The sequence below is a fragment of the Balaenoptera borealis genome, assembly GCF_965194805.1.
Source record: "Balaenoptera borealis genome assembly, chromosome: 10".
In the NCBI taxonomy this organism is placed as follows: Eukaryota; Metazoa; Chordata; class Mammalia; order Artiodactyla; family Balaenopteridae; genus Balaenoptera; species Balaenoptera borealis.
Window position 1 is genome coordinate 90,850,689 of NC_138874.1, and position 20,567 is coordinate 90,871,255.

Here is a 20,567-nt window from a genome sequence, read left to right on the forward strand (position 1 = left end):
TTAATTTGCTCAGGGTTACACAGTTAGCAGTGGTGAAACGGACTGAACCCAAGCATACTCTCACTATGCCCAGAACCCTCAGTGCCAACACTGGACTGGGAATCAAGGCACCGGGGCCCAGCTCCAGGCCTACCACCCCGTGCTGTATGACCTTGGCCAAGCCCCTTCCCGTCCTCGGCCTCAGTTTCCACATCTGTAAAGTGAGAGGACTGAGCCGAAGCTCTCCTAAATCCCTTCCAGACCCAAAGCGCTACAATCTATGATTCCTTCCCCACGGACCCCCGCTCCCTGACCCCTCCCACACCCCCCTCTGCGTTCAACCCTCAGCGCCCCCACACCGAGCCTCCAGCTTTCCTGCTCCGCCAGCTCCCCGCGGGCCCGCGCGTGACTTTAGCGTGCGCGCGGCTCGGCCCAGAAGGTCACCTCCTTCATCACGGATTCTATTTGCATCCGGAATCGCATGTACATGAAAAATGTGTCCGTGTGCGGCCCCGACTGCAGACGCAGATGAAATTCTGTGCCGAGCCTGATGCGCGGTAACCTTTGCAGATGGCGCCGCTATTGCTGAGAAATGGATTGCTTAATAAAGCGTATCATCCGGCATATTTGCTGCTTGGCTAGCCAAATAGAAGTTGTTTTTTGCACAAATTTCCTTGTCAAATTTGTCAATGTTCATGTCATTTTTGCTTTAGGTCACAGAGCAAGGTGCAAATTCCTGGCATCTTTACTAGTTGCAGCCAATTTCGGCGATTTCGGCGGTGACGGGGATTCTCCGAGGAGTCGCGTGCCCGCACGCGCGCCCGCCAGTCGGCCCCAGCAGAGCGCGGCCCAGACACCTCCTCCCGGAAGCCGGCGGGCAGACAGACTGGTTTGAAAGGAGAGGTTCAGGACCGGGGCTGGGGGCAGAGGGTATCTTATCTTCCTTTGCTAATCACCCACAGCCAGCCGCAGGCCCCCACCAGGGAAACTGGTGGGTAGGGGTGGGAATAGGGAGCTCTAGATCCAGCTCTCCCTGTGCCACCTCCTCTCCCCCAAGTAGTGGCTCTTTTCCCTTCTTCTTTTGCCTCCTCTGGCCTTACGGAGGAAACTGAGGAATAAATGGGAAGGAGAGCCCTCTTCTCCTTTCATAAGGAACTTTGCCTCCCAGTGCCCCCAAGACTCCACCCACACCCTCAGACTGACCTCTCCCACCCTACAAGAGATTTACTGAAAGGGGGAGAGTGGGTAGAATAGCAGTGCCCCGCTCCCTCCTCCCACAAACCCCATGCCACTTTGAGGGATGCTAGGTCTTTCCACTCCCCTTGGGGGAACTGTGGATAAACAGGTGTATGTGGAACAGTTGAGGATGCCGATAAGCCCACCTTCCTGGGGAGGGATGAAAAGCTGGTCACTGCCTAGATTTCCACCATTTGCGCTTCAGCTATTGGGGTTAGGCCAGGCCCACTCCAGGCTAGTCTTATAAAAAGTAGGTTATCCTAAGAGGTCACTCGGGAGCTTGGGCAGTCCATAGCTCACTGTGGGGGAGTTTATCAGATTGTCTCCGCCCAGCAAGAGTCAACAACCACCACTGGAGAGTGCTTCTGGGTGCCCCTTGCCTGGATTATCTCATGAAATAATCATTTTAACAACCCCATAAGGCATTTACTAATATTATCCCCATTTTACTGATGCAGGAACAGCTCTAGGAGATGAGACCACTTGGAGAGTTTGGATGAGGTTTGTAGGTCTGGGAGGGTAGGTGTACTGATGAAGGGAGAGATGGGGGGGGGATAAATGGCAGGGAGAGGATACCAGTGAAGCAGTCATGACAGAGTTACTGGTGTGAGAGGAAAGGAGCAGATGTGTGGGAGAGGGTGTGTGTGGACAGGGTTCTCTACGGGAATCGTGTATGAGGACAGGCAGGAGATTTGGGGACACGTATGGGGGATAGATGCCAGGGACAGGTCTATGGGGAAAGGTATATTGTGGATAGGTGTCTGAATAAGACATAAAAGGAACAGGTATGGGAAAGGGCTGTGAGGACAGGTGTAGGGGGCAGGCAAGTGGGGAACGTGTATGAGGGCCGGTGTGTGGAGTCAAGCATGGGTGTGGGGATCTGGGGACAAGTATGAGAGTCAGGAACTTGTAAAGGGTGTGAGAGGACAGATGAATAGTGACACTAAGCTCCAGGAGGCTGATTATGTCTGTGTTGGCTGCTGTGTTCCCAGGTCCAAGCCCAGTGCCTGGCACATGATGGGAGTTCAGGATATATCTGTGTAATGACTGAATTGGGGAAAGGGCTTGGTGGGAGGCAGGTGCAAACCAAGGTATGGAGAAGGGGTGGGCAGGTTTATTATGAGATATTTTAGGGGAGTGTGGGTTCTCCCTTCAGCCTCTCCAGCACTGGGGAATGGGGCAGCACTGGGGCAGGCTGGGGAATGGTCAGACCTGCTTCCCCCTGAACAGGAGGCCGGCCCGGATGGGAGCCCAGTGAGCTCAGTGGGGGCTGCAGAGCATTGGATGATGGCGGGTGGGAGTGGAGTGGGGGTGGGGGAGGACTGCCGTCAGATTATTAATGGCCATGCGTTGACTCAATTAAATTCAGCCTGCTTTTGTTGGCAGGCCTCCGCAATTATGCATCTCATTACGGGCGGCCGCCCAAATGCATCCTGGGAAGAGACCAGAACTCCAAATTAACTTTTCTTGGCGCTGCGGGGGCTGGTTGGCTGGCACTGCCTACATGGCAGCCAATCAGTGTTGGCTCCAAGGGGGGCGGGGTCAAAGGAAGGGCGAAGGTAGCGGGAGGGTAGGCTGTCCGGTTTGGGATGGGTCTGGAGGATAGGCTGAGAACCTGCATGTCCATCTAGAATGTCTAACTCCCAAGTCCACCCCACCCCCATCCCCACCATAGAGTCTGCCTGGGTGTTTGGGCTCAGTCTGAGCCTTGTCCTTGCTCCCTCTGTGGGTGAGGTCACCTCAACACTGAGCACAGAGAACCAAGGATCCCAGGTCCTCTTGGTTCCCACACCTCCCTATCCACCCATGACCTTGACTAAATCAATGTGACTGCAGGACTGCACCAAACCCACAAGAACCCTGGAAAGTCAGGGCTGGAGGTGCAGAGAGGGCATCCTTTTAATTTCAGGGAGACCACTCTGGAGGTTGCCCAGCCTGGCTTCTGCCCTGCTGGGTGTTGCTTGTGTGTCAGGGTGTGTATGTTTGTGTGTGGGTGTGTGTGTGTGCCCGCTCACAGCCTGCCTCTGCAGTTACACCACCAGTGTAAAGCGCTTCATTAACCTGTCAATCAAAGCTCACTCTCCAGCTCTCCTGCTCTGCCCTCCAGTAACCCATATGTACGTGTGCTCCTGTACATTGTGCCATCCTGGGACCACTTGGCATTGCCCAGCCTCTCCCTACACAAACATGTCTCCTGTTGCCTTCCTTGGAACCCCTAAACATTCATGCCTTACCCAGAAGAGTCTGGGTCCCAGTGTTGCCTGTGTGTGATATGTAGAACATTATCTTATTGTGCGAGTGGCCTTGCTCCAAGCTACACACTCATGAGAGATGAATGCTCTAAAAACTAGAGCACCCTAGACTAGTATGAGGAGATCTAGCTCTGGGCTGTGTGACCTTGGAATTGTCACTTTCCCTCTCTGGGCCTCAGGGACCTCAGGGACATCATCTGTATTAGGTCATCTGGCTTGGACTAGATGATCTCTGATGTCCTTCCTCCTTCTGACCTTCTGAGTTCAAATGGGTGTGGCTGATTCTTGACCTTCAGAGTTGTTCACATGTGTACGTGGGTACACATGTGTCCTTTCCCAGCTGTTTTCCCTCTCTGGGAGCCAAGAGATGTGGGGGGCAGGAGGTTGGCTGCAGCAGGACCACCAAAGCCCAGAGGCTGCTCCTGACCTGGGTGCCCCTTTCTGAGATTCACATTCCACCACCCACCAGAGTCCACTCACAGGAACAGACATACTCACTTACTTTGATTAAACACCCATAGGGCTGCAGACATGCCTGTCTAAGGTGGGCACCCATGTATACCCAAGCAGATGTGGGTCCAGACAATGCCCACCCTTGTAGACATGTGCCCTCAACATTCAGGGTCACCAAGCTTCCCAGTTGTGGGATCCTGGCCTTGCTCCCAGCTGGCAGGCCCATCCACAGGGTAAAGAGGGGTTGTATTCCACAAAGCAGGGGGGGGGGGCCTCTGTTCACCCCACTTGTGGTTTCTTTATTGTGCGTTAATGAAACCCTGTTTCTTCTGGGTGTTTAATTCTTTCCATCTATTATGTTTAGACAACTCATTAACAATCATTCATTATAATTAGACTTCAATTTTAGGCTCCTTTCTCAGGGGAGGCAATGCAAAGCTTTTACACATATTTGCATCCCAAACAGCTTCCAAATCTCTGGGTGCCACCCCTGCCCTGTCCCACCCTAGCGCCTGTCCCTCCTTTTCTCTCCTTCCTTCCCTCCCTTCTGCCCACCCCCTGCTCCAAATATCAGAGTGAGTGTGGAGAAAGGGGAATGAAGTGTGCTTAGGGGGCTCTCGAATCCTGCCTAACCCTCACTGAATGACACCAATGTGCCAATATGAGGGGTGGGTTTCTATGGACCCAGATCCCTCCCTCTGACTGGCAAAGCATGGCACTGGGCTATCGTGCCCTCCAGTTCTCCCCGAGACCCCTCTGGCTGCAGGTTCTTTGTGTGTTCCCACGTGGATTTATATACACACAGATATGCCTGCCCACACCAGACACATATGGCCACTTAGGGGATGGTGGAGGGAGTCTCTTGTGAGGATTTTTCTTCTTCTGTTTCTAAACTGAGACATAGGTTCCCACCACCCCCCCAAATTCCTTTAAGTTTAAAGATTCCAGTCCCTTTCATTCTTTTTTTTTTTTCAGTCCCTTTCATTATTTACTTGCAAAATCAGAGGCTCTCTATTTGATGAATGAATGTTTGTTGAGAGAATGAATGAATGAGTTTTAGTGGAAATTGTATGAGCATGAAAGTCAGACAGACTGGATTCAAATCCCAGCTCTGTAACTGACTGGCCATGTGGCTTTGGCACCTACCTTGACCTCTGTGAGTCTCAGTTTACTCATCTGTAAAATGAGCATAATAATGTCTATTTTGCAGGTAAACATTTGTGAGGATGAACAGAGACAGCTAAAAATGTAAAGTACCTGGCATTTTATAGGTGCTTGACCTATGGTAGCTATAATAATTAATACTAGTAAATAATTGTATTAATAATATATGAGTAATTATAATAATAATTCCAGGAAGAGGCCTCATGAGTCATTCTGTGCAACTTCCCTTCCAGTGGGGCCGTCTTCTCTACGGCATCCTCAGTGGGTGCTGTTGAATACTTTAGTGATGGGGAGCTCAGCACGGTCCTGTTCCATTATTGGGCAGATCTCATTACCAGAAAGGTTTTCCTCAGATTCAGTTACAGTCAGCCTCCTTGCAACCTTTCCCATTACCCCTAGATCTGGCCACTGGAAATCTGTCTCCTGCTCAGTGGATACCCTGGGAAGCCCCCATTAGGGAGGAGAGAAGAGGGCAGGAGAGAGGGCAAATGCTTTGATGGGGTAGGACCTTCGGGAGGAGTCAGAGAGGCTGATGGGAGAGTCAGGGATGGGGTATGGCTGGACTTCTCAGAGGCTGTGGGAACCAGAGGGAGCCACAGGAGGGGAGACAGAGACAGAGAGGGGATGCCAGGGGGAGAAGGATTTTCTATCAACAAAACAGCAGGACAGATTCTGGCTGGTCTCTGGAAACATCTTCATCCAGTGCCTGAGGCCAGCTCTGAGCTCCTTTTAGCTCATTACTGGCAATTAGTCCTCTGGGCCCAGCCTGAGGGGTGGGGGGCACTATTAGCTCTCACTCCCCTGGACACGCACACACACACTATGAATCAAGCTGACAACTTTGCCCAGGCCTGCCCTCCTAGCCCTGCTGTGTGTGTGGAGCAGGACGCACGTGTCTACATGGATGAGGTGTGTGAATGCATGTGCGTCCACATGAAGCTGTCACGTGGCAGAAAGTGTGAGGGCATGTTGCACAGTCTGTGTGAATGTGAGATTATGCAGGTGAGCAGTGTGCCCTTGTGAGGGAGATGGATATATATGTGCCCTGTGGGAGAATGTGTTAATGTACAAATGAGCACGTGAGGACAGAAAGTATACGTGCGCATGTTGAGGACGGGCACTGAGAGGGGATAAAGTGGACGTGGGAACCTGTGACTACATGGGCTTCTGTTTCCTTGGGAATCTTGGCCCAAATGGCTGATATGGGGGCCTGGCTTTCAGGAAAGGAAAAGGAAAAGGTAAAAGAAAAAGAAAAAAGGAAAAGGAAAAGATTCCTGCCCAGCTCCATCTCAGAAGGGTTGTTCCTTAGGGGACCCCTTCCTCTAGGAAAAAGAGGACCCTATTGAAGTGAATCCCAGGGAGGGACACCAGGAATTTGCCCCCATCCCAAACCCTGTTCCTTCCCAGGAGCTTTAGTTCAACACTGTCCAATAGAAATAAAATGTGGGTGGGCTGCATACGCAATTTAAAATTTCCTAGTGGCTACATTTTTAAAAAAATAAAAGGAAACAGGTGAAATTAATTGACTATTTTATTAAATTTTAAATTAATATTTAAGTAGTTAGAATTTAAATAAATACTTAAAATATAGCTAAAATAATGCCATCTTAACATGTAGCCAATATTTTTAAAGTATTAATAAGTCATTTTACGTTCTTTTTCAATACTAATTCTTTAAAAATCAGTGTGCATTTTTCATTTGTGGCACATCTCCATTGGGATTAGCCACATTTCAAGCGCTCAATGGCCACGTGTGGCTTGTGGCTGCCATATTGGGCAGGACCGGCTTGGCTGGTTCCCCACAAGTCAGTGAAGGGTGGTATGTGTGCCGGGGGAGGGGGGGGAGCAGGGAGAAGTCAGGGTTGGAATCAGTGCACTCTTCATTCTAACTCTGTCTTAGACACTGCCCTTGTGGGGTTTTCAGGCTCCTTTCCCCACCAACTGGTTCCCAGGTCACAGCGGGGAGATACATAGATTCAGTCTCAGAGTCTACTCTAGGAAGTTCTTCCTTTAGTCTCCTGTGCTTCCTACTGCAGGGACTAAGGCTCATTACCTTCAGTGCAACTCATTCTCATGAGGGCCTCCACCCCCAGCCCCCATCTTACTCCATCTAGGAGACTTTGGGGTGGGAGGAAAGAACCAGCAGAAACTGCAGCAGGCAGGGAGTGGGAGATGGGAGAAGGGAAAGCCTAGAAAAACCCTAAGTCCTTCGGAGGAGTGGGGAGGGGATGGAGGGGAGTGGATGGACTAGGAAGTGACCACAGAATAAAAGCAGATTTCTAGAAGGGGACTTTTCAGCACCCCAGCCCCCTTATCCCTCCAGATTTTCAATCTCCTCAGCCTCTCGGATTTCTTGGGCCAATTTAGACCACCCCCATCCCTATATTTCCCTCAACCCTCAGCCTCTTATTACCTCCACTTCCTGGCCTCTGTATCTCCGTCTGTCAGCTTCTCAATCCTTCACCCCCTCAGCTCACTACCTGCTCCCACTCGTCATCTTCCACTCAACCCCCAGCCCAGGGTGCTGGGACCGGGAAAATCTGGGGACTGGAGACCTGGAATAGGGTGTGAGGGCCTGAGCCAGCAGCATCTCCAGGAGAGAGAAGGAAGCAAGACCCTCCCAGTTCCCTCCCATCCTCTTACCCCTCCCCCACGGGGCTGCAGTGATTCCACAGTCTCAGGGCTTGAGGGTCTTGGGGCCCCTCGCTAATGTAAGGTTATTGTAATTGATATGAAGGTAATTGATAATGTGTTACGGTGAATAATGTCTTCAATTTTCTGCTAAATCCCATTTTTGTAGCCATCTGGGCTCCTCCAACTGCCCCCCTGGGACGCTGGGTAATAGAGAGTAATTATTCTCAAGTCATTTACTTTTTCAAAGTGTTTAGTGCTTATCTGTTTTACAATTAAAATGGAAACGACCCTGATTCACTTCCTTTCTTTTTTATTTAAATAGCACCCACCCCCCCACACACACACACTTTCAGTCACACACAACCACACAGGCACACAGCACTCCAAGAGACACACACAAACACACACAGCCTCCTTGTATGCGGCAACATGTCCACATTCAAAGCACAAAAACACTTGCACGTATTCTTTGCCACTCACACACAAGCACACATACACGACTTTACATTCAGACAAGAGACACAGTCTCTGTGACCTGGAGGTGGGCATTGTCAGGGTGAAGGGCAGGGGGAAGGAGTCACCTTGAATGTATATCTGAGTGTGCAAGGTTACGTTTGAATATGGAAGGTGAGCGTCTGTGTACCCACATGAATGTGCTCTGAATGTATATTTCAAAGTTGGGTTCATATGAGGCTAAAAGTGTGAAAATTTAAAGCAGTAGCGTGAGAGCAAATTCATAGCCTCCCTTCTGTCTTTGCATATGAGTTACTGGTGCAGGCAGATGTATGTGTATGGAGCTAGTGTTCACACCCAGTTACACACTAACGAAGAGCCCTGGCGTGCAGCCTCAGCTTGGACACTTGTCCCCAGGAGAGCAGTGAAACCAGAATCCAAAGGCGTCTGGCCATGCTGCATTGGCCCAGGACGGACGGAGAGCCCTCGCCTCGCACTGAAATGAAACCTGACGCATTTGTTTTAACTGAAAATGTCACAGGAACACAGTCCACAGAGGACCAGGAGATGCAAGGGTAGGGGGAGCTGGGAAGTGAAAATAGCTCACACTGGCCCTTCACCCACCGCCACCTCCCTCATCCCCCCCAACCCCACTGCTGCCTCCAACTGTTTGAGGCCCTCCTCACTGGCTTCCCAGCTGCTTGGCCCTTGACCCTCTCACTGGCCCCTCACTGAGCACTGTAGAACGTGTGGAGAAACAAGTGGTCCACAATGATCAGGGACATTCCTGGCCCTCCCTTGGGTTGTTCCCCACAGCGGGTGCTCTGTGGACACCTCACCGATGGTGAGGCACTGACCTTGGGGAACCAAAGGACAAGATCATACATACCCCAAATCCTTCCACACGACCAGGTATGAAATCTGTCAAATGTCACACAGGCCCATGGGAGGTCAACTGAGCCATTGTACTCAGGACAGTCTGGCACTCAGGTGACCTGTGGAGTGGAGGCCCAGGGATCTGCTTCCCATTATACAGACCAGGAAACTGAGTCACAGCGTGAGCCAGGATGGCCATGGGCCCCCAGCAGTGGACCCAGACGCCTATCTGCTTCACCCAACACCTGCTGTCCCCAGAGTCTCTCCAGCTGCAGGTGCTCCAAACCTTTCCCCCACCCTGCTGCTGGGTGGGGCATGGAGGGCAGAGCCCTACCGCCACCCCCTTCACCCCACCCCTGCGGCAAGCCCAGGCCAGGCCCGCTGAGGCCCAAAGGAAACCGGGCTGCAGGGTAAGGCCTAAGAGAGTAAGTGCTGTTGCCAGAGCACACCCTGCTCACCCCAGCACACCTCTGGGCAAGGCCCGCGGGTTCTGTTTGTAATTTTGCTTTTTAAACTGGGAGGATGGCAGCGTTAAGAGTGGGAGATGCTTCTTTCTGCTTTTTCTCATTTCTCATTCTGTGGGTGTCGGCCTTGGCCCTCCTTCCTTCTCTCTTGGAGTCTGTCTTTCCACATGTCTTTTTTGGTCTCGGTCTCTGTTTTGTCTTGCTCTCTGTGTTTCTGGCCCTTCCTCCCCGCCCCAGGCTCCCTTCCTTGGGTCCCCGGCTGCCTGCTCCGAGTCTGTCCTGCTGCCTCTCTGGTCCGCCTCGCCCGGCTCTTCCCGCTTTCTCTTCTCCCCCGCACGCCTGGGCTTCTCGGTTTCTCGCTCTCTGTCACCGGGTATCTGTCCCTGTCTCTGCCTCTCCCTCGGCCCCTCCCTGACTCCGGCCCCTCACACCTTCGCGGAAAAGTAAACATTTAATTTTTTTTTGCTGTTAATAGATTTAATGTTCATTTGTTGGTAGCCCAGGGGCAGAAACGCGTGACATTTCAAATAATTGTTGTTTCAGGGGTATCCTCTGGAGGGAAATGCGGCAAAAGTGTGGGGAAGATTTAAGCAAATGACTGTGTCAGCTTCTATTTACTCCTGACAGGATCGCCGGGGGCACGGCTGCGAGATAACCATTAGCGCGGCCGCCGATAAAGCGGGGAGGCTGCATTTCTAAAGGCTCCTCGGCCATTACGAGAAAGTTAGTGTGAAACATGTTAAATTATCCCCAAAGTGGAGGGAGCGGGGGAGGCGGCGAGGGGAGCGGGCGCCTCGAGAGACGCGCCTCCGCCGGGCCCGGGAGTCAGGACGCGCGGCGGCCGGGCCGGGCCCCGCTGCCCACCCGCCCCGCCGCCACCAGGGGGCGGCCGTCCGCCGCCCGAGCCTCAGTCTTCCCGCCGGGAGGGTGGGTGGATGGTCTCGCGCACGCCTTCCTCGCACTAGCGAGGCGCCCGCCCCGTCGGCGCGACCCTCCTTCCAGCTCCCTGCCCTCGCGCAGCCGCCCCGCAGCCAAACCAGCCCAGGGCACGAAGTCCCCCAAGAAAGGGACTAATTTCAAGGCTTGAGACAGTTCGGCCTCCACCCTTTTACGGCTGCTGCCGGGTCCTGAACAGCTCCCCCAGGTGTGCGCAGGCCACATGCCTGCAGGTGCTGGTGCCCAAGTACTACCGGGGTTTACGCTGGGCCCCGAGTTCACCTCTCAGATCTGCCTCTAGGTAACTGGGTGGCCCTCTGCAAGTCCTCTTGGCCTCAGTTTCCCCATTTGTAAAATGGGAATAATATCTGCTCCACATACCTCACTCCCTGAAGATTAGTGGAAACAATGAGGCCATGTGAACGTGATCTGAGAGGCCATTAAATGCAGTACAGGTGAGGAGTATTGTTATTATTATGCATTAGTTATTATTAACATCCTGCTGTGTCCATAGGAAATACCTGTGCAAAAGGCCACAAATGGATGCACAGGTGCATGGAAAATAAGACCTCAATCACAACCCTCTCGGAGTTTGGGACAGATTTCTCCCAACCCTCCTAATTTGGCAGCTGTTAAGCTCACTTGGTGTAAATAAACACCTATGGGCTAGTCTGATAGTGGAGGTTGTGCTTCAGGCCAGCCCCTGCAAAAGCATACTTACAGCATGACTGGGCCAGGGCAGGAGCAAAACTGAGAGCCCTGTCCTGGTGAGGGGGACCAAGCGAGGCAGGGGGGAGAAAAAAGCGGAGGGGACCACCTTCCTCCTTTACGGTAATGGTATCTCTCAGGCAGAGTTTCTTCCCTCCTTTCTTAAAAAAAGAAAATTCTGTAAATATATTGAGATTGTAGCATCATCTGCACTATATATTTTAGACCTTGCAACCCAGTCTGTGGTGCAGCGGCAACTCAGTGCCTTGAGTCGTCATTAATACCACATATTCACTCATTTCCAACACATGTTCAGGTTTTTGGGAGCTCTGAAGTTCCTCCAACTCACCCAGCATTTCTGAACTTCTCCCACGTGTCAGACCTGCTGGGGGCAAAGGAGGACTGAGACTACCTTAGTCTGCCTGGAGTTCACCATCAAGCAGGGGGACAGATCTCTACAAACATCCCAGTGCCCCGTGAATGCGCAAATGGAAGTATACACAAAGTGCTGCGCATTCAAGAGGGGAGCCGGTGACTGACTTCCTGAGGGGATCTGGGAAGGTTTCTTAAATGAGGTGGCATTTGATCTGGGGCCTTGAAGGACGGGGCAGAGTTTTCCAGGTGGGAGAAATGGGCTACTACATAATAATGATAATAATCCCTGTGACCACCGCAAGTAACGAAAATTTCGATAATAATAGCACTTCATCTGTGGCAGGTGCTGTATCAGGCACTTCACACTGAACTGCTACCTTTGATTTGTCATAACAACTCTTGGGAGCAAATACCATTATATATTCCCACTTCACTGATAAGGAAACTAAGACTCAAAGAGATCCAGTAAGTTGCCCAAGGCCACACAACCATTCTAGTATTGACACTAGATGAGGTAGAATGCCTCTCCCCTCACCCTATCATTCCAAGACCAACTTTGAAAAGAGGCTGAATTTGCCTCTGATAAAGGTCATGCACCGCATTTTCAATACCTCCTCATTCATTCAACTGTTTTCTGCATGTCTACTGGGTGTCAGGCATTGGATTGGCACTGGCGGTACAAAAAATATGATGTAGACCCTGCCCTCAGGGAAGTCACAGTTCTAGTGAAGGAGGAAGACCTACAAGTCAATCAACCACAAAGCAATGTGCAAGATGCAGGTCCGAGCAGCCCAAGATGCCCTGGGCCAACAGAAAGGGGTCAAACACAGATATTGCAGGGCTCAGCAAGAATTGAGTCTGGGCAAAAAGAGGAGTTTACCAGCCAAGGGGGTGGGACATGGAATTCCAGGCAGAGGGCACCGCAGATTCAGAAGAGCAGAGATGAGGGAGGATATGACCCTCTGGTATGTGGCATTTGAGGAAGGTGGGGAGGTGGGGAAGGGAGGAGGCCCAAGAGGTTGCCAGGAGTCAGGTTGCATCATGTCCATTGGACATGCCCAGAAAAGGGGCTTGTCCTTGATCCTTGGTGTATTATTTTCATGGAGTAAAATCAGGTCAAATAAGGGATTCCTCTTTCCCTCATACAAGATCTCAAATTTAAAGGGATTTTTCAATACCTTATAAAGTTCTCCTGTGTTTTTTTGGTATGGGCCATCAGCCCAAGAGGTGACCAGCCCAAAGGGTGAGTAGCTCAATGTCACCTTAATTCGTAAGTGAGTTCAGTGGAATTTGACAGCATTTGCTTTCCCTGTTACAATGTCTGTCTCCCTGACATTGCTAGCATTTGTTTAGCTCTTTTCCCACAGTGAGAATCCCTGAGCCCACACGTTGGTCCACAAGTTGGCATGATGGCAGCTGGGGGTTGGGTACAATGGCAGTGGCTGAGTTTGTTCCCACTTGTTTTCTTGCACTGTCCCAGCTCACATCTCCCTTTGACCTCAGGACTCTCAGCAGACACTACTTTACCTTTTACCATCCTTGAAGAACATCTCCTTTGTGGGGATGAAGGACAGACACCTTCCAGGAGGCAGATTTGGGTTACTTCTTTAAGAATTTTCTAATCGTTAGAGCTGCCTGAAACCAAAAAGCCCATCTTAGGTGGGAGCAAGTCTCCTGGCCTGCAGGTATTCAAGCAAAGGATCCTCAAAATGGGACCATATGGGGAGCAGTGAAATCCTTGGCCTCTAGAATCATTTATAGGCCCAAAGCCCTAAGAAGTTCATCCCCAGAGGAGAATGATTTCAGGCACTTTCAAGAGGATTATTTTGACCAAGAAAGTAAAAAAAATGATTAAGAGATCCCTTATCATGGGGAGGGGCACCGAGGACAGAGGCTGCCCTAGGTTCCCCTCCCCAAAAGGTGTCTCCACAGCTGCTCCAGCCTTGCCCAAGAATCTCCTTTCCTCTACTGCCAAGCCCATGTGCTCTCCAGGGGACCCACATTGTCTCACTGTGCTTCTAAAAGATGAACACAGATTCAGCAAGGAGCAGGCAGACGGAGGAAGATGACACAGTTTGTAGATATAGGACATTTGGGATGTCACCATCAAGTACAGTGTTTGTCACCATCAAGTACACTGTCAGCCCCAACACCTTCGATGTGGAGGTTTAATCCTGGACAGTCCCTAAGGGGATCAGCACCTCCCTCATTGCTGTGCCCTCTGTGCTGAGTGCAGAGACTGGTAAAGAGAAGGCACACAGGAAGCAGCTTTCTTTTTTTCCTTTCTTCACCTTTCCTTCCTCCCTTCCTTCCTACACAGAAAATACAGAGAAGAGAGACAAAAAGAATGCCCACATAAGTCAGACAACCACTGTTGCTATTTTAGTGACCATTCTACCAGACAACTCTTTCTGCCTCTAAATAAACATATAGACACAGGTGCATAATATGACATAAACAGTATCAAACTCTATGTTCTGGTCTGTAATCTTCTCTTGCATAAAAATATATCTTAGATGCCAATCTGTTTCAATGAATATAGAGCAATTTGATTGTTGTAATAGTTGCAGTATGTTCTACTGTATAATGTATTGAGCCAGTCTCCTGTTGATAAGCATTTAGGTTATTTCTAGTTTTGCACTATTTTAAAGTCACTGAGATGAATAGATTTGTGGACAGATCTTTTCACACTTGTACAATTAACTCCTTAGGGTAAGTTCTTTTTTTTAAAAATGTCTTTGTTTCCTATTTGTTCTTTTTTATAAATTTATTTATTTATTTGTTTTTATTTTTGGCTGTGTTGGGTCTTCGTCGCTGTGCACGGGCTTTCTCTAGTTGTGGTGAGAAGGGGCTACTCTTCGTTGCGGTGCACTGGATTCTCATTGCGGTGGCTTCTCTTGTTGCGGAGCACCGGCTCTAGGCGCGCAGGCTTCAGTAGTTGTGGCTCGCAGGCTCTAGAGTGCAGGTTCAGTAGTTGTGGTGCACGGGCTTAGCTGCCCTGCGGCATGTGGGATGTGGGATCTTCCCAGGCCAGGGCTCGAACCCATGTCCCCTGCATTGGCAGGCGGATTCTTAACCACTGCGCCACCAGGGAAGTCCTTAGGGTAAGTTCTTAGAAATGGAAGTATTGGATCGAAAAAATACACATTTTACATTTCGGTACGCATTGTCAAACTACCTTCTCAAAAGCTTGTACCACTCTATATTCTTACCCGAAGAGGGTATCATCAGTCTTTTGCCATTTGCTTAAGTGAAATGTCTCTTTCTTCAAAGGCAAAACAACAACAAAACCCCTAATTCTTCAGACCAGTTTCTCTGTGTGTGTGTGTGATTATGAAAGTCTAGGTAAACCTTCTATACAAGTGTGATTGTATGTCTGTATGTGTTCTGTATATAATCACTACCTCAGAAGCTGATGGCCTACCTGAAAATTCTCTACTACATCTTCCCCTGCCACCTCAGTGCAGGGATGAGGTCTATTTCAGCCACCCTGGCCCCGAGGATATTCACCCATTGTCAGTCTTGCCATTGTCTCTGAAGTCTCCTGGCCAAAGTTGTTAGGGAGAGGGTAGGAGGGAGGCTAGCCTGGGTTTGCCCATAGTGGGACTTCAAGTGTTAATCCAGACTCTCCTCAGAAGGTGCCCCTGACACCACAGCTGAGGAGCGTAAGACTGTGGGTCTCCAGCTCCGTGTGGTGGAAACAATGAACAGGTCATCCCAAATCAATAAGTCTGACTCGGCCGTAGGTCACTCTAGAGGGCCCCATAGGGTAGGAAAGGGGGAGGACGATGCGGCTCAGCCTCTTCCTGCACGTGGTGCCTACTTCACAGATCTCTCCACCACCCCTCTCTGCTTATCAGCCCACGGTCAGTCCCCCCTCACATATATCACCTCTGCACTCACACATTCACATATAATCCACAACCCATATACTTCCCTTACAACCGTGCTCACATTCTCACAAAATTTGAACATATTAATTTTCATACCATTACACACACACCCTTGCATACAATGCATTCATAGAATTTGATGCTTACACACACCCACTTACATAAACATACCCAGTCACCCAACATTCACTCCTACACAGTCTCACACTGTCATACTTTGTCCTAAGGAAGTGTAGTCACAAGTCCCTCCTAGTCGTTGTCATTTATATTATTGCAACCACAACTCCATACCCTATAGCCCCACCCAACATTCCCCTTTCATACACTCTCAGAGTCCCACAGAATTCACAGTCGTACTTTCTAATCTTATTCAAGTCTCCTGAACACATAGTTACCAGTCTTATAATGTCATAGCTCATCCAGTCTACCCACCTTATTTTACAGGTGGGTTAACTGAGACTCTGAGAATAAAAACTTGACTAAGGTCACACAATTAGTTAATGGCAAATCTAGGCTGTCAATTCCAATCTCATGACTCCCACCCTAGTGCTCTTTCTCCTATGCCAAAGCCCCTCCCTGTTAGTCTCCCTTCCAACCCCCTATGCCAATCCCGCACACTGACTCTCAGAGACATTCAAATAAAACAGACAGCTCTTGAAGAGGCAGGCAGCCAGGTGAATGGAGCTTGTATGAATCTGGAATACAAAGAAGCCTGAATTGGAATATCAAAGACCTTACGGAGTGCTGACAGGGTTCAGAGAGGATGTATGTAAAGCACCTAGCACAGAGGAATAACTGCTAACAATTTTTGGGCACTTACTATGTGCTAGGCACTATACCAAGCACTTTATACATTATCTCACTTAATTTTTTTACAATCTTTTTAAGTATGATTATCTCCCTATCACAGAAAAGGGAAGTGAGGCCTGGAGAGGTTAAGTTATTTGCCCAAGGTCACTCAGCTAGTGGGGTTTTCTTTGGGGGGTGCCAGGAGGCATGCAGGATCTTAGTTCCCCGACCAGGGATCGAACCTGTGCCCCCTGCACTGGAAGCAGGGAGTCTTAACCAGTGGACCGCCAGGGAAGTCCCAGCTAGTGGGTTTTGAGATCAAGATTATACCCTGCTCTGACGCCAAGTCTGGTTTTCATTAATTATACTGTACTTCTTCCTTTGATAACAAAGGTCATTCTTTATTGAATTCTTATTCTGTCCCAGATGCTGTGCTATATATACATAGTTTCTACATATCTTTATAGATAAGGAGACTGGGGCTTGGCAGGTGCTCAAGATGGTTTTATCATTATGGAGAGAAAGATTCCAGCTTCCAAATCAAATTTAGATCTATTTTGTCACCAGGTAAATTCTTCAGATCATGTACATCTTTAGTGGACCTGATCATTCCCATTGATTAGTTCATTTCAAATCAGCCTTCTTTTCTCACTGATCTGTAATTCCCTGTATCTCCCACCCCAGGGCATCACAGGAAGAGGGGCCCTGCTGTGACTACATACACAGTTCCTTACTTCCACCCACTAGATGAAGTCATACTCAGGCACAAGTCTTACATACACTAATAAGGCAACTGTGGTTTAAGCAATTACCAAGAACATTAGGGAGTGGAGTGAAAATACCTGGGTTCCAGTTCCACCCCTTACTAACTGTTAGACCACAGGAAAATTACTTTCTCTACCTCAGTTTCTTGCACCTGCAGTACTGGAATAGCAATTCCTCCTTCCCAGGATTGTTCTGAGTTTAAAGTGCTACAAGATATCATTATAGAAAATCTGGCATACAGTTGGCACTCAAAATTTGCCACACAGAGATCTCACACACAGAGATACAATACTAGTACTTGTATCAACCCAAGCAGAGACGGTCACACAGACCTGCAGACAGGTCCATATAACACACCAAGCTGTAGACATGCTCAGATCTGCTGGTGGTGAGCTGTCAGAGTGGTTGAGAGAAGGGGCTCTTAAGTAACCTTGGGCAGGTCACTCAACAGCTCTTTTTAAGAAAAAGTTTAAAAGTTAGCGAGTTTTTTTTTTCCCTCTCTCCCCTCCCCAGAAAGAGTTAAAAAAAATAAACAAACAAAAAACTGCAATGTCATTATCATATCAAAGAAAATTGGCAATAATTCTCTAAATCATCAAATACCCAGTCCATATTCAAATATTTCATCTTTTTTTAAACATTTGTTTTGTTCAAATAAGGAACCAAACAAGGTCTACCCACAATGCATTTGATTGTTATCTCTCTCTCCCTTCTCTTTGACGAACCTCGGTGATTTGTCCACAAGAACATCCCATGTTAAGAAAAAAATCTCAAGTTTTTAAAACTTATTTTTAATGCACAAGTATTACATGAACATATTCTTGGTTATGAAAAGAAGAAAACAGAAGAAATCAGACACGGCAGATAAAGCTAAATTCTCCCCTAACCATCCCCAATTCCAGCTCTTTAACCTGTGGAAATCTCGGTTTTCTCCTCGTTGAAATGGGAAAATCTCTCTTTTTAAGGTTGCTGTGAGTATTAAATTACACAGAGCTTGGAAGCGCTTAGATCAGTGCCTGGTTCACGGTAATCGTTCAATAAAAGTCGACCGTAATGATTTTTAGTCATTGTTATCATCCCGGCAAACGCAGAAGACCCACCCAGCCCTGCGCGCGATCAGCACCCTGGACAGAGGTGACGGCGGCCGGCGCCCTTCCAGCCCAGGCTCTGCTCCCGCTTGCGAGAGGATCTGTAAATAAAGCCGCCTGGCTTCCGGCCGGCCCCGCGCAGCCGCTGAAGGGGAAAGAAATCCGGGATTTTCCGAGCCGCCTGCTTCGGCAACGCGTCTGGCAGAGACAATTACCCGGATACGCTCGGGCTGGCCTCCCCGAGGCCCCGGGTCACTTCAGACCCGGGGCCCTGTCCTTGAGCAGGAAGCAGGGCCGGGCGGGGGCTAGAACCGACGACTCCGTCTCCCGGGTTGCAGAATAGCCACAGGGGGAGGACCACGGAAATCGCCAGGGGAGGCCCCTAGGAGATCTCTGCCCCCCACACGGCCCCCAGCAGGCGCCCACCCCAACCCCCATCGTCCTCGGGAGTCCGGGGCGGGGGGTTGTGCTGGGATGGGGACAGCGACCTCCGGAAGCCGGCCCAGGGCACAATTAGCAGGGAGCGGAGACGCCCGCGAAGGCTGATTTAATTAGGTGACACGGTGCCAGGCAGGGATGAGGGGGGGAGGGGAGAGCAGGGTCAAAACATTTTGTAAAAATCTGTTTCACAAACGCTGCTGCTCCCCTCGGGGCAGAGAGAGATTACGGAGTTTTTGGTGTCAATCAAGGCTGGGAAGAGGAGGCCAGGAGCGTGGGACATTTCCTCCTCCTCAGACTCTCTCTTTTGTCCAGCCCCCAGAACAGTCCCAGGAGACAACAGCTCCGCCGGGTTGTGGGGTGACCGGGGTGGGGGGGGATGACTTGAGAAGGAGGCCCCTATAAGGAGGAACGAAGTGCTGTCGGTCTAATGCAGCCCCCCCATATTCACATGAGTAATATCAATAGTAGTTGCAGGAAGTCCCTACTATCCAAATAAAGCTATCATTTGCTGAGCAGGTACTCTGCCTTTACTAGCTGTCTGATCTGTTATTTATACTCTGTGCCTCAGTTTACTCATCTCTAAAACAGTAAAACCCTTCTAGAATTGATGTGAGAAGTAAAGGATTAAATATGTAATAGTAGCACTTAATAACTGATTGTTATTACTACTACTACTACTACTACTACTAATACTACTACTACTACTACTACTACTACTACTGCCATTTTATTACTATTAGGTGCCAGGCTAGTTGCTTGACATCCTTTGTCCTTAATCCTGGCCACAACTGTATGCCGTAGATATGATTATCCTCATTTTACAGATGTGGAAACTGAGACTCAGTGTCTAAGTAACTTGCTATGTCACTGACCTGATCAGGGGCAGATCTAGGAATTGAAGAACTCAGGATTGTGGTATTAAAGCCTGTACTTTTTCACCATCCTGCTGCTGAGCTGCCTCAGTCCCCCACCTGTGACCTTTTATCTCAATTGATCTCATTGGACCCACCGATATAGCCGTGCATGCCTTGCCACACCCTGCTTGGCCCAACCAAGCCCACATCAGGTGTCCACACATTTGTGTGGTAATGAGTAAAAGGAAGCATACAGCACACGCACACACACTCACACACATGCACATGTCACCAGAGACAGTCATACATGATCACCCTCCCACAGAAAGATGCTCCCACGCTCACATCACTCAGAAGTAAAGCAACCCTCACACAGGTGCCTACCTGGCCTTGGTCACATACAGAGCACCCCATCGCAAGAGAAAAGGGATTATTGCCTAGAGAAATAGTTACCCCCAGAATCACAGGAGAGATAGTAATGTACAAATATACCAATAAGCAAAGTATGTAACACTTTCACATACAAATAAACCAAGGTAGCAAGACATGAACAATTGCACACATCATCACATACACAGGAAGATAGTTTTTTGCAAGACACCATTTACAGAAATACACACAGAGATACAGAGTTACAACACACCCACTACCACACACAGTCACACCATCTATGGAGAGGTATAGCTATACACCCACTATAACATACACAGTACACTTGAGAGATGTAGCCAGACATAGTACAACACAGAATGAAAATCAGTCAAAACCCAGTTCATATACACACACTCCTCAGACACACCTACACAGGTCAGTGGTGACAGGGAACCATAATCTCACAGGCACACACACACACATGCTCACAAACACACACACAGAGTCTCTTCCCAAACCCTCTGGGAAGCTGGCTTCAACCCAAGAGTTTCCTGCCTCCTGAAATCTTCAGGGCATGGGGGTCAACTGACTCCCTTTCTCTCCCTTCTCCCAGCTGAGAGCCCAGGGCAGCAGGGACAAAGTCCTCCAGCACACAAGGGGAGGGGGCCCCTGGACAGACAGTCTTGAAGACACCTTGTCCAGCACCATATCCATTCCAAGCTGGGGACAACCACTGGGACTTGGGGGCAGTTCTTCCATCTCCTAAATTCACTCCCACCACTATCCCAGCCTCATGCCCCAGCATTAGCTTTTGGGAAAGAGCAAATGGATTCAT

At 49.5% G+C, this 20,567-nt stretch overlaps 1 long non-coding RNA gene across 3 annotated transcripts in view; it reads right to left on the minus strand.

The window, feature by feature from the left end:
- Window positions 1–20,567, minus strand: part of LOC309636103 — a 164,843-nt gene that overhangs the window by 93,844 nt on the left and 50,432 nt on the right. Inside the window, exon 4 of one of the 3 annotated variants that reach the window (XR_014249233.1) lies at window positions 347–13,842. The exons of the other annotated variants lie outside the window; for them this stretch is intronic. This is a non-coding gene — a long non-coding RNA (uncharacterized lncRNA). Of the gene's footprint in view, window positions 1–346; window positions 13,843–20,567 lie in introns of those variants that run through there. 3 annotated transcript variants of the gene reach the window in all.